At 40.7% G+C, this 12729-nt stretch overlaps 1 protein-coding gene across 22 annotated transcripts in view; it reads left to right on the forward strand.

The window, feature by feature from the left end:
• The window catches only part of Rbfox2 (RNA binding fox-1 homolog 2), a 235327-nt gene that overhangs the window by 133916 nt on the left and 88682 nt on the right, over positions 1–12729 (forward strand). The window lies entirely within an intron of this gene.

Consider the following 12729-nt stretch of genomic DNA (forward strand, 5'->3'; position numbering starts at 1 on the left):
AAACGTCTGCACTTTGGACTCCTGTTACTTACTGTGGTCCTGGACAGAGCTAGTTTATAACTTATCCTGTTGTAGAAAACAAGAAAAAGGACACTGCTAATGACACTGGAGACTTTGACCTAGATGGGATAGTAGAGCACTGGACTATAGCTCAGTGCTGTATTTCTTTTCTATTGGATAAAACCTGCTGGGCTTGAGCCCCAGCATTATGAACACGAACACACACACACACACACACACTGTTGAAATAAGAGCAGCGGGGCTGCGTCCCCAACACCCCGGCCGCTTGGCTAGCTTATGCCCGAAATAACAACACACAAACTGTGTTCATTTAAGAACTGCTTGGCCCCTGAACTCTAGCCCTTACAGGCTAATTCTCGCACCTGGACTAGCCCATTTCTAATGATGTGTGTAAGCACCCCAAGGTGCGCTTACCGGGAAGATTCTAGCCTAAGTCCATCGTGGGTTGCAGCTGCCTGGGAGAGCAGAGCATGGCGGCTGTCCGGTCCCTCTGGAAGCAGGGCAGAGTCTGACCTCACTTCCTCTTCCGCCCAGCATTCTATTCTGTTTACTCCTCCCATCTATGTTCTAACCTATCAGGGCCAGCCAAGCAGTTTCTTTTATTGCTCAGCCAATGAAATCAACAGATTGATATGACACTCCCACATCAACACACACCCTTTTCTGGTAGTGTAACTGTAAGATGAGAAGTTGGGTGCTTTGGTGCACAGCAGACTTGAAGGTAGTAGGTTGGATGCAGGTGTTTTGTGTTTGGAGTGAGGACCAGAAAGCTTAAGAACACAGTGGAACTAGTGACTAGCACACTTGTTCACTGCTGAGTGAGAATAGAAAGTCAGAGCATATTAAAGATCTGCAGGCAAGATTCTAGAATCCAAGGAGACCATGTTGGCAGAGGAATTTTGATGCTGAGACAAATAACCCAGGCAGAATTTTGGGAATGAGATTCTTGGGTATAGTCCCTGAATTCTAAGGATTCACAGTTTCTCCAGTCAGTAGGTTTCAGATACTACTTATTTCTGCACTTATTTTTTTTAACTTAGTGCACACATTGTGCAGACCTATCATTTTTATTCTTTCCTTCACAAAATAGTTTTCAAAGTCTTTTAACTAAAAAGATAATTAGACAAACCAATGGAGGAAGCATCCTCCATTGAGTTCTAGGAGCCCTTAGGAGGTAGTAAAAAGTAATGTTGGACAGGCTTTTTATATGGAAGCTCAGGACCAGATTTGCAACTCCTGGGGCCATGGGTGTTTTTTGCTTGAGCTTCCATAATATGAAGGTTTAAAATTTTTCAACAGGCACTTGAAAATTGCATTATTTCCAGTTTTTGGATTAAGGATATTTGACTTCTGTATTAAAAACATGAGCAATAAACTGAAAAGTTGTTATGTGGTCTGCATGCTGACTGATTTGTACAACTGTGGAACCAGTGAACACAAAGGATATATTGTAGGTTTCACACAATGTTTTTGCTAGCTTCCTAGAAACACATTATAAGATCATTTTGTGAAAGACATAAAAATGTAAAGATGCTGCTGGACGATGGTGGTGCACACCTTTGATCCCAGACTCAGGAGGCAGAGGCAGGCGGGTCTCTGAGGCTGAGGCTGGGCTAGTCTATAGAGTGAATTCCAAGACAGACAGGGCTATACAGAGAAACCCTGTCTCAAAAAAAAAAAAGTGTGTGTGTGTGTGTGTGCGCGCGCGCGCGCGCGCGCGCGCGCATGCGCATGTACGCTGACAGATGTACTCAGATTATCAAATTATGCTTGATCTCGATGCTAAGTAGTTTTTTGATTAAATGTTTTATTCTGAGATAATTATCCATTGACCATGCTTGAAGGTATGGTGTTGATGGAGGTTTGGTATGGGTAAATAATACCCACGACACGTTGCATTCAAGATTATGGATATATCTATCAACCCAGAAAGGTTTTTTCTTTATATTTTGTCTTAATTGCTTTAATGACTTTTAAAAATTACTTGAAAATGAACTCTAAATTGTGTCTGTGCAAAGTGTCTTGAAGGTTCTCAATAATTCTCTGTCTAAAACAGGTGTTCTCCTCCTTAATCCTAGTAGCATCAGAATCAGACCATTAATTGTAGCTAATGCATAAAATATGGCAGACTGTATCTAGTTAGGGCTGGGGTTTTTTTTTCTATCTGGGTTTTTTTATTTTCAATAGGCATAAAATTATCTGATATATGGTTTACAAGTACTTTCTCCCAACAGTGTCCTTGGCAGTAGCAAACTTTTCTATGATTGACGAGAATATGCTCATGCACATGTACAAGTAGGGTAAAGGCTTGTGGGAGCAAAGATAGACACTGGGTGCCTTCCTTGATCACCCTCCAGCACATTTTGATACAGGATCTTTCAGGGAGCATTGAACTCACTGATTGACCTCTGCTGGCTGAGCAGTGAGCCCCAAAGGCCACTGTTCTTTGTTGTCAGTGAGTTTTCAGACAGGAGCTACTGTCCTGGGTGTAGGTGGGTCTTGGATGTCAGAACTCAAGTCTTCATGCCTGCAGGCTCTTCACTAGCTGAGCCACTTCCCTACCCCTTGTTGAACTTTCTGTTTCCACAAAATTACAAATTCACATGCAGCTACCCAAAGGACAGAATGTTCCAGTGGGTCCTTCTCTAGTTTTCTAGATGGCAACATGGAAAACTAGTGCAGTATCACCCCCAGGACCCTGGCCGTGGTACTGGGAGACAGAGGCTCTGTCACCTTGGGCTGTTCTTGTTCATCTTCGGCTATGTCTTCTGCTCCTACTCCTTGAGTGATGGCTTCCCCTAAGCTATTCCTTGTTTCTGCAGTTTTTTCATTTCAGATATGGTATGTAAATGAGATGTAGTAGAATCCTTCTGGGATTAAATTTTTTTGTTTTGTTGGTTTTTGAAGATGGGTTTCTCTGTGTAGCCCTGGCTATCCTAGAATTGGCTCTTGTAGATAAAGCTGACCTCGAATTCAGAGAGATCCGCCTGCCTCTGCCTAGAGCTGGGATTAAAGGCGTGGCCACCACTACCCAGTGGGACAGAATTTTTAAACTGTGTTTCAGGAGAGTTTCAGGATGTTGCAGGTGTCCGTCATTTATTGTCTTTATTGCTCAGTTCCATAGCATAGATGTACCAGAGTTTAGTGGTCACACAGTAGAAGACATATTTTTTCTATTCTCTCTGTCTCCTGTTTCTTCCCCCATCCCTTTCCCTCCCTCACTTTTGTGAATAAAAATATTACAAACATTTGTGTAGAGGTTTCTGAGTATAAACTTTCATTTCTCTGGGTAGGTGCTTAAGAGTGAAGACGCTGGATCATGCGGTAATTACATTTTTTTAAGCAAATATCTGAGCTGTTTTCAGAGCTAAAGTACCATTTTCTATTCACCCGTAATATATGGATGATTCAGTTTTTCCATATTCTTGTCACATTTGGTGTCATTCCTCTTTTTAATCCTTTTGTCAGTGTGCAGTCTGTCTTGCTATAGTTTCAGTTTACATTTCTCTGTTGATTAAAGATGCTGAACCCATCTACCTGTCTCTTTGACTGACTGTATATCTTTGGTGAGATGCCACTGTCTATCCATATTCTAATTGGATTAATTCTATTTTTGAATTTTGACAGTTCTTTTTATAATTACAGAGTTTCAGATACATGGTCTACAAATACTTTCTTCCATTTTGTTGATTTTCTTCTTGTTTCATGTCACAGAGCAAAACAAAAGCTTAATTATGATAAAGTCTAGTTATTTTTTTCCACTTACAGATCATGATTTTGGTGTCTAAGAACTTTTCCTTGTTTTTTAGTCTTGGAAATTTTCTGGTATCCCTCCCCCCTTCCAAAAAGTTTTTTAGCTTCTCAGGGATAAATGTCTGTAATTGTAAATGACACTGACGCACCTGGCAATGGAGAGGTCAAGACCCAGCACCCAGTATTTGCTTTCTTGGTGACTCTGTTTGGCTCGATTTCAGAAGTTTGAAAGCTGTGTATATTGTTCTTCCTTTGGTTAGAGATGCAGGGCTCCTTATCCATGCCCTCTGTTGTTTCTAGGTGCTTGAGCCACAGGTCTGGTCTACAGGAGACAAGGAAAATCTTTGCTTTCTCTTCTCTGCCTTGAAGAGTCTTTGTGATTATAGATACAGCTCACTGTCAGAGCACAGCTAGGACTGGAGATGGATCTCAGTGGTCGAGCACGCCTCCCCCCCCCCCCAAAAAAAGAGAAAGACTTCCTTAGACTTGTGTGAATCTGAATTGTTGTAGACTTTTAAATTGTACCCAAGGGGCGAGCAGTGAAAATTGTGTATGCACTATCTTCCTGGAAGAAGAAATCAGTAGTTTTGTTATGCTAATTGAATACTGCCAAACAGAAAAGTGTACAAATTAACATGCAGATATTTCCAGAAAAATAAGTGATGTTCATTTGCTCTTGCTTATGGAGTCAGCAGTTGAGCACATTTTCTGGATTTGCCATCACCAGAGGCACTGCTACCGTCTGTAAGATAGAGAACACCATCCTTGCACAGAGGTTCACAGCTCCTCTAACAATGGGGAGTGGATGTACCAGAATTCCTTGAGTCCAAGAGTTCTGGGCTAGCCCCAGCAAGATAGACCTTGCCTCTTAAAAACAATGAGCAGAGTCAGACGGTGGTGGTGCGTTCCTTTAATCCCAACACTTGGGAGGCAGAGAAAGGCGTATCTCTGTGAGTTCAAGACCAGCATGGTCTATAAGAACGAGTTCCAAGGCAGGTTCCAAAGCTGCAGAGAAACCCTGTCTTCAAACAAAAAAAAAACAAACAAAAAAAAAAAAACAAACAAAAAAAAAAAACCTCTAAGCTCCAGGACAGCGTGGTCTATGTAGAGAGATTCTGTTTCAAAACAATAAAAACAGTAACACATTTAGAAGCTGAATACAGACCCACAGCCTTAACTTAAAGCACTCAGGGCTGTCATCTGGATTCTTGGATTTCTAGAGGAGTAATGGCTTGTGAACCACTTGTTAGTTTGTTGATATTTTTAGATAATCACACTGAATAGTTCTAAGTCTACATTGGCTTAGCTCACATTTGTCACACAATGAAACCTCTCCTACCACCACACAAGTAGAGGAAAAGAATGAAAAAGAAACTTTGTTCTAGACTACTGGACTTTGGAACTAAGGAGATGTGGTTTTGGACCCTGAAGTATGCTTATCAGCAGGACTAGCCTCAGCAGAAGCCCCTGTTGTTAACCATAAGGAGATGCGGTAGGCCTGAACTATGATTGTTCACATTGTGAAAACAAAAGTAGCTATTGATTTAATCCTATTACTTGGCGTTGATTTTAGAAATCATTGGATTGATGGCTAGGATTTAGGGTTTAATCCTGTAAAGATCAGACTTTCTCATCTTATTGATCCTAAGTCCTTTTTAATCTTATTAATTATGCCAGGCTGTTTTCCCAAAGTGCTAGTGCTTGTGTGCATGCATGTGTGTGTGTATGTGCAGTTGTATGTGTACATGCGTGTGTGTGTGTGTGTGTGTGTGTGTGTGTGTGTACATAACTCTTTTTCTAAGATAGCCGGGCCCCTCCTTCTGTCTTTGAAAGAGAACTTGAGCTTTCTCATGAAGAGCTACAGAACCCTTTACAGGTCTCCAGATTAACATCACTATTGTAAGCATGATGTGAGTTCTATATTCCTATAGCTAAGATTAAAGTAGGTCTTGGCAGGCTTCTGGAGAGGGACTCTAGTCTTAATCTTGGATTTCCTGAAAAGGCATGTGCTACTCTGCAGAAGGGTGTGGGGTGTGTGTGGGGGGGTGTGTGTGTGTATGTGTGTCTGTCTGTCTACACACGCGCATGCACATTTTGAAGCTCTTAGTCAGAAATATTAGTTAAATTAATTATAATTGGGATACTACTCTCCTATGGTAGAACAGAAAAAAAGGTTCGTTTTGTTTTTCTTTTTTTTTTTTTTTTTTTTTTTACATTTATACCGAAATTGTTCAGTGTGTGTTAGGAAACAAAAATATACATTTAGACTTGTGGCTTTTGTATTCACTTTGCAGACTTTTCTTTTCATGGTTATTTTTCGAGACACGGTTTCTTTGTGAAACAGTAGTCCTGTCTATCCTGGAACTTACTCTGTAGACCAGGCTGGCCTCATACTCACAGAAATCCACCTGCCTCTGCCTTCAAAATGCTGGCATGTGGATAAAGGCATGCACTGCCACCACCTGGCGCTTTGCAGACTCTTAACTGAATGAACCCTTACGCTCTCTAGTTCATTTTTAACTTTTCCCCCCAAAGGATAATTATTATTGACCATCCCAGCAACCAAAATGACAAATTTTAGATAGCTATACGTTCTTATTTGGGGGTAGGAACTTTCCTAAGTGGATCAGCAGTGTTGTGATTGATCAAGACTACTGGGTGTCTAAAGAGTGCCCTCTCTCTCGGGTTCTCTGGGTAGAGTGGTGCTCGTGGTTGTTTTTAACTAGCATGTCCACATTAGCTGTTTGTTGTTTCTATTGGGGGGGGGCTGCTGCAATACCTGTGTAGAGGTCAGAGAACAGTGTGCAAGAGATGACTTATGCTTTCTACCATGTGGATCCTGAGTATCCAGCTCTCGGCTGCTTTGGTGGCAGACACCTTCTTGCTGCCCCAGAATGCAGTTTTGAGCAGGAGTGTTTAGTGAAGTCTTTGGATTGTGGTGAGGTGATGTTTTGATGTTGTAGGTGGAAAACCTTAGAATATGTTCTTAACCATTATACAACTTAAGGGTTAAGAATACCTTACAGTACTCTTATGACTTAAGATTTCCTTGTCTACAGTGTATGCCATAGCAAACTGTTGTGGTTTGAAGTGATATAAAACTGGTTGGGGAGGGAGTTTTATTGATTTCTCAATAAATTGAGTCTCTTCCCACCCCCACTTTTTTTTTTTTAATACAGTATCTCACTAGGTATCTGGCCTTTATCTTGTAGTTTCCCCCAGAGTTAGAGGTAGAGGCTGGCCCCACAATGTCTTTTTTAGGCATGTATGTATGAATGATACTTTGCTTATTTATTTAAAAGGAAATTATTATAATTTCTTTACCAAAAGGAGAACTGGATCTTTAGTGAATTTCTAATGCTGACATTACAGTCTTGAAAAGTAGAAGAAAAATCTAATTACATAAATGAGAAAAACTTAGGGCTAAAGGACCTACTTTCAGTATAGGGTAATTGTATAGGAAGGGGTAGGGGCTTTAGCTTCTAATCCTCTTTCAGGGAGGCTCCATATCAGGCCTGCACAGAAAAATTCAGTGGAGCGGCTCCTTTATCATAAAGGGAATTTTAATTTAAAAATGTTCTTGCATCATGAGCAGAGCAAGCGACAGATAGCTACACTGGGCATTTTATCTCCTTCAAACCACATTACTAGTAATTGCTGCATTAAATCAAAGTCAGAAGAGATTACAGGTCTGAATAGAGCAAGGGGTTGGTGCCGACCCAGGGATTCCCACACTGCTTCGTTGTTAGAGCCCTGCCCCTTCCTCAGCAGGGATGATAGTTAGGGGAGCTGCCCTGATGTCTGACTGTGCATGTGCATTGTAGGATGCAAGGTGACGGTGACGAACACAGTCTGGGAAAAGAGGCAGTCACACATCTAAGACTCCACAGCTTCTCTTTCTGTTAACTTTTCTGTTGACCCAAGGGGATGACTGACTGTCTATCTGTCTGTCTTTATACCTATCTATCTATCTATCTATCTATCTATCTATCTATCTATCTATCATCTATCTATCTATCGTACTACTAGATAAATAAGAGATAGGCATAAAAATCATGCATCCCCCTAAACTCATATATAGATAATATTCTCTCCTTCCTAAATTATCGGAGATGATGCTGAGGAGCCTCACTATGTACTGGCCTTGTTTGTGCACTAACTGATTTTACACAGTGCTATTGTTACTTTCTTCTTTCAGACGAAGAATTTGAGACAGAGAGACATTAAATAACTCCCAAATCATTCAGTTGTAGAGCCTTGCTGCTAAGATTTGACTCCAGCTAGTCTGGCTTCAGACCGTCTCCAGCACACACACACACTGTTGTGTAGGCCATTCTGGAATTCTGCTGAGTGTAGGAGATACTTGAAGAACAAAGCTAAACTGCATAGTCCTCCTCTTCCCAGGAGTAACAGAAGGATGTGAACAACAAACTGAAAAGGCTGTGTGCAAGTGCTAAGCAAGGAGTCTGCCAGCAGCCTAGCCTGGGTGGTTAGTCATCTCCAGAGCAGCCTGGCGTTTCTGCTTACTTTCAGACCTAATCTCCACCACATCATTGTCCCTTACTTACCATAGAGCAGCCTGAGGCTTTCTCCATTTCCCTTTGCGAAACTTCCCTCACCTCAAAGCACACAACTAACCTTCCAAAACTTCTCTGCGATGAGGGGGGCAGGAACTGAGTCTTTCATTGGCAGCTCTGCTGAGGTGTACTTAATACACAGTTAAGTGGTACACATTGAAGTCAGTTTATTAAGTTTTGACATGTACACACCAATGAAATCATCATCACAACTGAGATAATCATCAGATTGAAGATCTCCAGATCCTTCATGTCCTGATGCCTCCCCTGTCCCAGCACATTAACAAGCAACCAGTGATTTGTTTCTTGTCATTGTAAGTTTGCACTTTTAGCATTTGACAAAAATGAAATCATATGGTAAAAGCCATATGCCTGGGACTTCTTGTACCTAGTATCATTATTTTGAAGTTTGTCTTGTGTGCACTAAAGACGCGTTCATTTTGTTGCTGAGTTACTAGTGTTCATTTGTGACTGTGACAGTATGGTGAGCATTATCTCTTGATGGGCGTTTGGGTTGTTTGTACTTTAGAGTTTGTGTACAGGTATTTATTTATATGAATAGACATTCTCATTTCTCCTTGGTAAATATTAATACTAGCAAATTAGACTGGGTAGACTACGTGAAAGGTATATTGTGATATTTTAGGAAGTTGCAAAGTACTGATTCTAGTTGTCAGTTGTACAATTTTTTTATGTATTTTGACTTAAAGCCCTTTATCAAATACATGCTTTATAAATGGTTTTGCTAATGTGTGACTTACTTTCTTTTCCTCACAGTGTTCATTGGTAAGGAAAATTTTTTTAGTGAAGTCCGATTTGTTGGTTTGTTCTTTGTTTATTATGTATACAATATTCTGTCTGTATGTATGCCTGCAGGCCAGAAGAGGGCACTAGACCTCATTACAGATGGTTGTGAGCCACCATGTGGTTGCTGGGAATCGAACTCAGGACCTTTGGAAGAGCAGACAATGCTCTTAACCTCTGAGCCATCTCTCCAGTCCTGTTGGTTTGTTCTTTTATGGCTTGTTTTTTGTTTGTTTGGTGCTAGGTGTCAGACCAAGGGCATTGACTATGCTAACCATGCACCCTACAACTGGGCAACACCGTTAGGCAATCATAGCTCAGGAATCTTGCTTAATCCAAGGAGTTTTATTCCTGAAGTTTGTAGTATCCTGTTTTGTTTTTTCAGCCTGTGGTCAAATTTTCTGTACAGTACAAATGTGTACCTTGGTTCATTTTTACCATGTGTGACTGTGCAGATGTCCAGTTCCAGTTGTTAGATACTGTTTGTTGGGGATACTATTCTCTCTTTGAATTGCCCTGTACCCCTGACTGTGTTTCTAGATTTTTCTGTTGTCTCCCCCACCCCATCATTACACTCATTCTTTTTTTTTTTAATTGATTTTTATTGAACTCTACCTTTTTCTCTGCTCCCCTCTCCTCTTCAGTCCTCCCCCAAGGTCCCCTTGCTCCCAATTTACTCAGGAGATCTTGTATTTTTCTATTTTCTACTTCCCATGTAGATTAGATCTATGTAAGTCTCTTTTAGTGTCCTCATTGTTGTCTAAGTTCTCTGGGATTGTGGTTTGTAGGCTGGGTTTCTTTGCTTTATGTTTAAAAACCACCTATGAGTGAGTACATGTGATAATTATCTTTCTGTGTTTGGGTTGCCTCACTCAAAATAATGTTTTCTAGCTCCATCCATTTTCCTTCAAAATTCTAATTGCTGTTTTTTTTTCTGCTGTGTAGTACTCCATTGTGTAAATGTACCACATTTTCCTATCCATTCTTCAATTGAGGGGCATTTAGGTTGTTTCCAGGTTCTGGCTATGACAAAGCTGCTATGAACATAGTTGAACACATGTCCTTGTGGCACAATTGAGCATCCTTTGGATAGATACCCAAAAATGGTATTACTGGGTCTTGAGGAAGGTTGTTTCCTAATTTTCTGAGAAATCACCACACTGACATCCAAAGGGGTTGTACCAGTTTGCATTCCCACCAGCAATGCAGAAGTGTTTCCTTTATCCCACAACCTCTCCAGCATAAGTTCTTATCAGTGTTTTTGATTTTGGCCGTTCTTTCAGGTATAAGATGGAATCTCAGAGTTGTTTTGATTTGCATTTCTCTGATGATTAAGGATGTTGAACATTTCCTTAAGTGTCTTTCAGCCATTTTAGATTCCTCTGTTTAGGTCTGTACTCTATTTTTTTTTTTTTTGGATTATGTGTTCTTTTGGTGTCCAATTTTCTTGAGTTTTTTGTATAATTTGGAGATCAGATCTCTGTCTGATGTGGGGTTAGTGAAGATCTTTTCCCATTCTGTAGGCTGTCGTTTTGTCTTGTTGACCGTGTCCTTTACTTTACAGAAGCTTTTCAGTTTCAGGAGGTCCCATTTATTAATTGTTTCTCTCAATGTCTGTGCTGCTGGAGTTATAGTTAGAAAATGGTCTCCTGTGCCTATGTGTTCAAGTGTACTTCCCATACACTTATTCTTGTAGGGATGGAGTCTAGTAGAACTTGAGAAAAGTGGTCGATATTACAATGCGTCGAGGAAGATAATCACAGTCTCCGCCTGTATAGAAGAGCATGGATAGCACAAGGAAGTGGAAGAATAGCTGTGCATGGACTCTGTGTTCTAGACTATTAAGTTGGCTCCAACTGGTCTGTACATTCAGTGTAACCTCAATCAGAATCCCAGCCAAATTTTTATAGGAATTGACTAACCTATTGTAAAATTACTATGGAAATCCTAAGGACCTAGAATAGTTACAACAGCTTTGAAGGGAAAAAGGCTTGTTTTAGCTTGTGGCTTCAGAGATTTCAGTTTGGGTCTGATGTTTTTGGTCTGCGGTGAGGTAGCATGGTAGAGGGAAAGCAGCCCACCTTGTGGGGGATGGGCGGGAGGTGGTGGTGCAGTTTCCAAGGATACACTTCACTGATCTGTTCCTCCAAACTGCACTGATGCACAGTACCATCCCATTCCAGAAGGGAGGATAAGACAATAGCAAAAGGATGAAGACTAAATCCTGTAGCCCCTTTCTGGCATCATGGGCATGTGCTTTTGTGATAAGAGATCAGAGTTGGGCAACCCTGTCCCTTCAGCACTGCTACCTTCAAGGTCCCTGTCTTGGGCTGGCTGCCCCTATCTTTAGCAGAAGTTTCATGTGCCTACTCATCTCTTATCTCCTGGAGTCTCCATTGCAGCTTCTCCTTTTCTCTCACAGCTTCACATACTTTTAGAGGCTGCCCATGGGGATGCGATCACTGTCCACACATTTAGTGGCCTCCTAGGCTTTCTTCTGTATCTGGGTAGAAACCTTTATGGTCTCAGCTCTTTTTCTGCATACCTGTAAAACCAATATCACACACATGGTATCAAAGTACCTATTAGCTTGACTCATAGTTAGAACCCCCAGAATCAAAATACTGAGATTTCTGAGTGCCCACATGTCTGAATTGGGGAAACATTTCCTAAGTGGTCCGTGTAAACAAGGGACCACATGGCTCTCTTTTCTAAAGGAAAAATCGTTCAGATACATACACATGTTAAGGTGGGTGGGGTCTAGCCAATTTCTGAGATGCCTCTGAGGCATCTTTCCTGCTGCTCTGATGCCAGATTTATTTTCCATCTCTTCAGCAGCCCTGATTCTAAAGCCTAAACTTTTTGTAGCCTCTTTTTTTTTTTGTCCAAACCACAAGCTTTAAAAATCCTTATGCTCTGCTTTTTGTGCCTGATTCTTAATAAACCTAGCTAAAAGCAGTTAGTAATAATCATGTAGTAGTCTACATATTGGATGAACTACTTGAATTTCTCTACAAGATTCGTTTGTAACCTTTAAACAAGCCTTCCACGAAGTTTCAGCACACAGACAAAATGAAGATAGTTTTCTCTTTGGTAAAGCAACATGCGTGGTCTCTAGTCCAGTTCCCAGAGTTGGTGTTCCCATCTGAAATCACATGAATACAATCTTTCCTAGTCATATTTCTGTGGCATCCTGGTCTTCTGACCTCCTATCCAGAGCTGCACAGTAAGCTTGGTTTATATTCTAGGCTTTCTCTAGCCTACTTCTTTCTTTTCTTTGATTTTAATTTTTTTTTTTTTTTTTTTTTTTTTTTTTTTTTTTTTTTTTTTTTTTTTGTTAGCTAGTTCCCTTAACCACTAAGCTATTGCTCCAGCCCCATTTTTGTTGGCTCTGTAGACCAGGCTGGTCTCAAACTCACAGAGATCCGCCTGCCTCTGCCTCCCGAGTGCTGGGATTAAAGGCGTGCGCCACCATTGCCCGGCTGATTTTAATTTTGTATGTACAAGGTTTTTTTTTTTTTCAATTAACTCTGATTTTTTATGTTAGGTTTTATTAAATTTTTTTTTAATTTTT

The sequence above is a fragment of the Alexandromys fortis genome, unplaced genomic scaffold (assembly GCF_014885135.2).
Source record: "Alexandromys fortis isolate MF-2015 unplaced genomic scaffold, M_Fortis_MF-2015_v1.1 scaffold_2_1_26212458, whole genome shotgun sequence".
NCBI classification, from domain to species: Eukaryota; Metazoa; Chordata; class Mammalia; order Rodentia; family Cricetidae; genus Alexandromys; species Alexandromys fortis.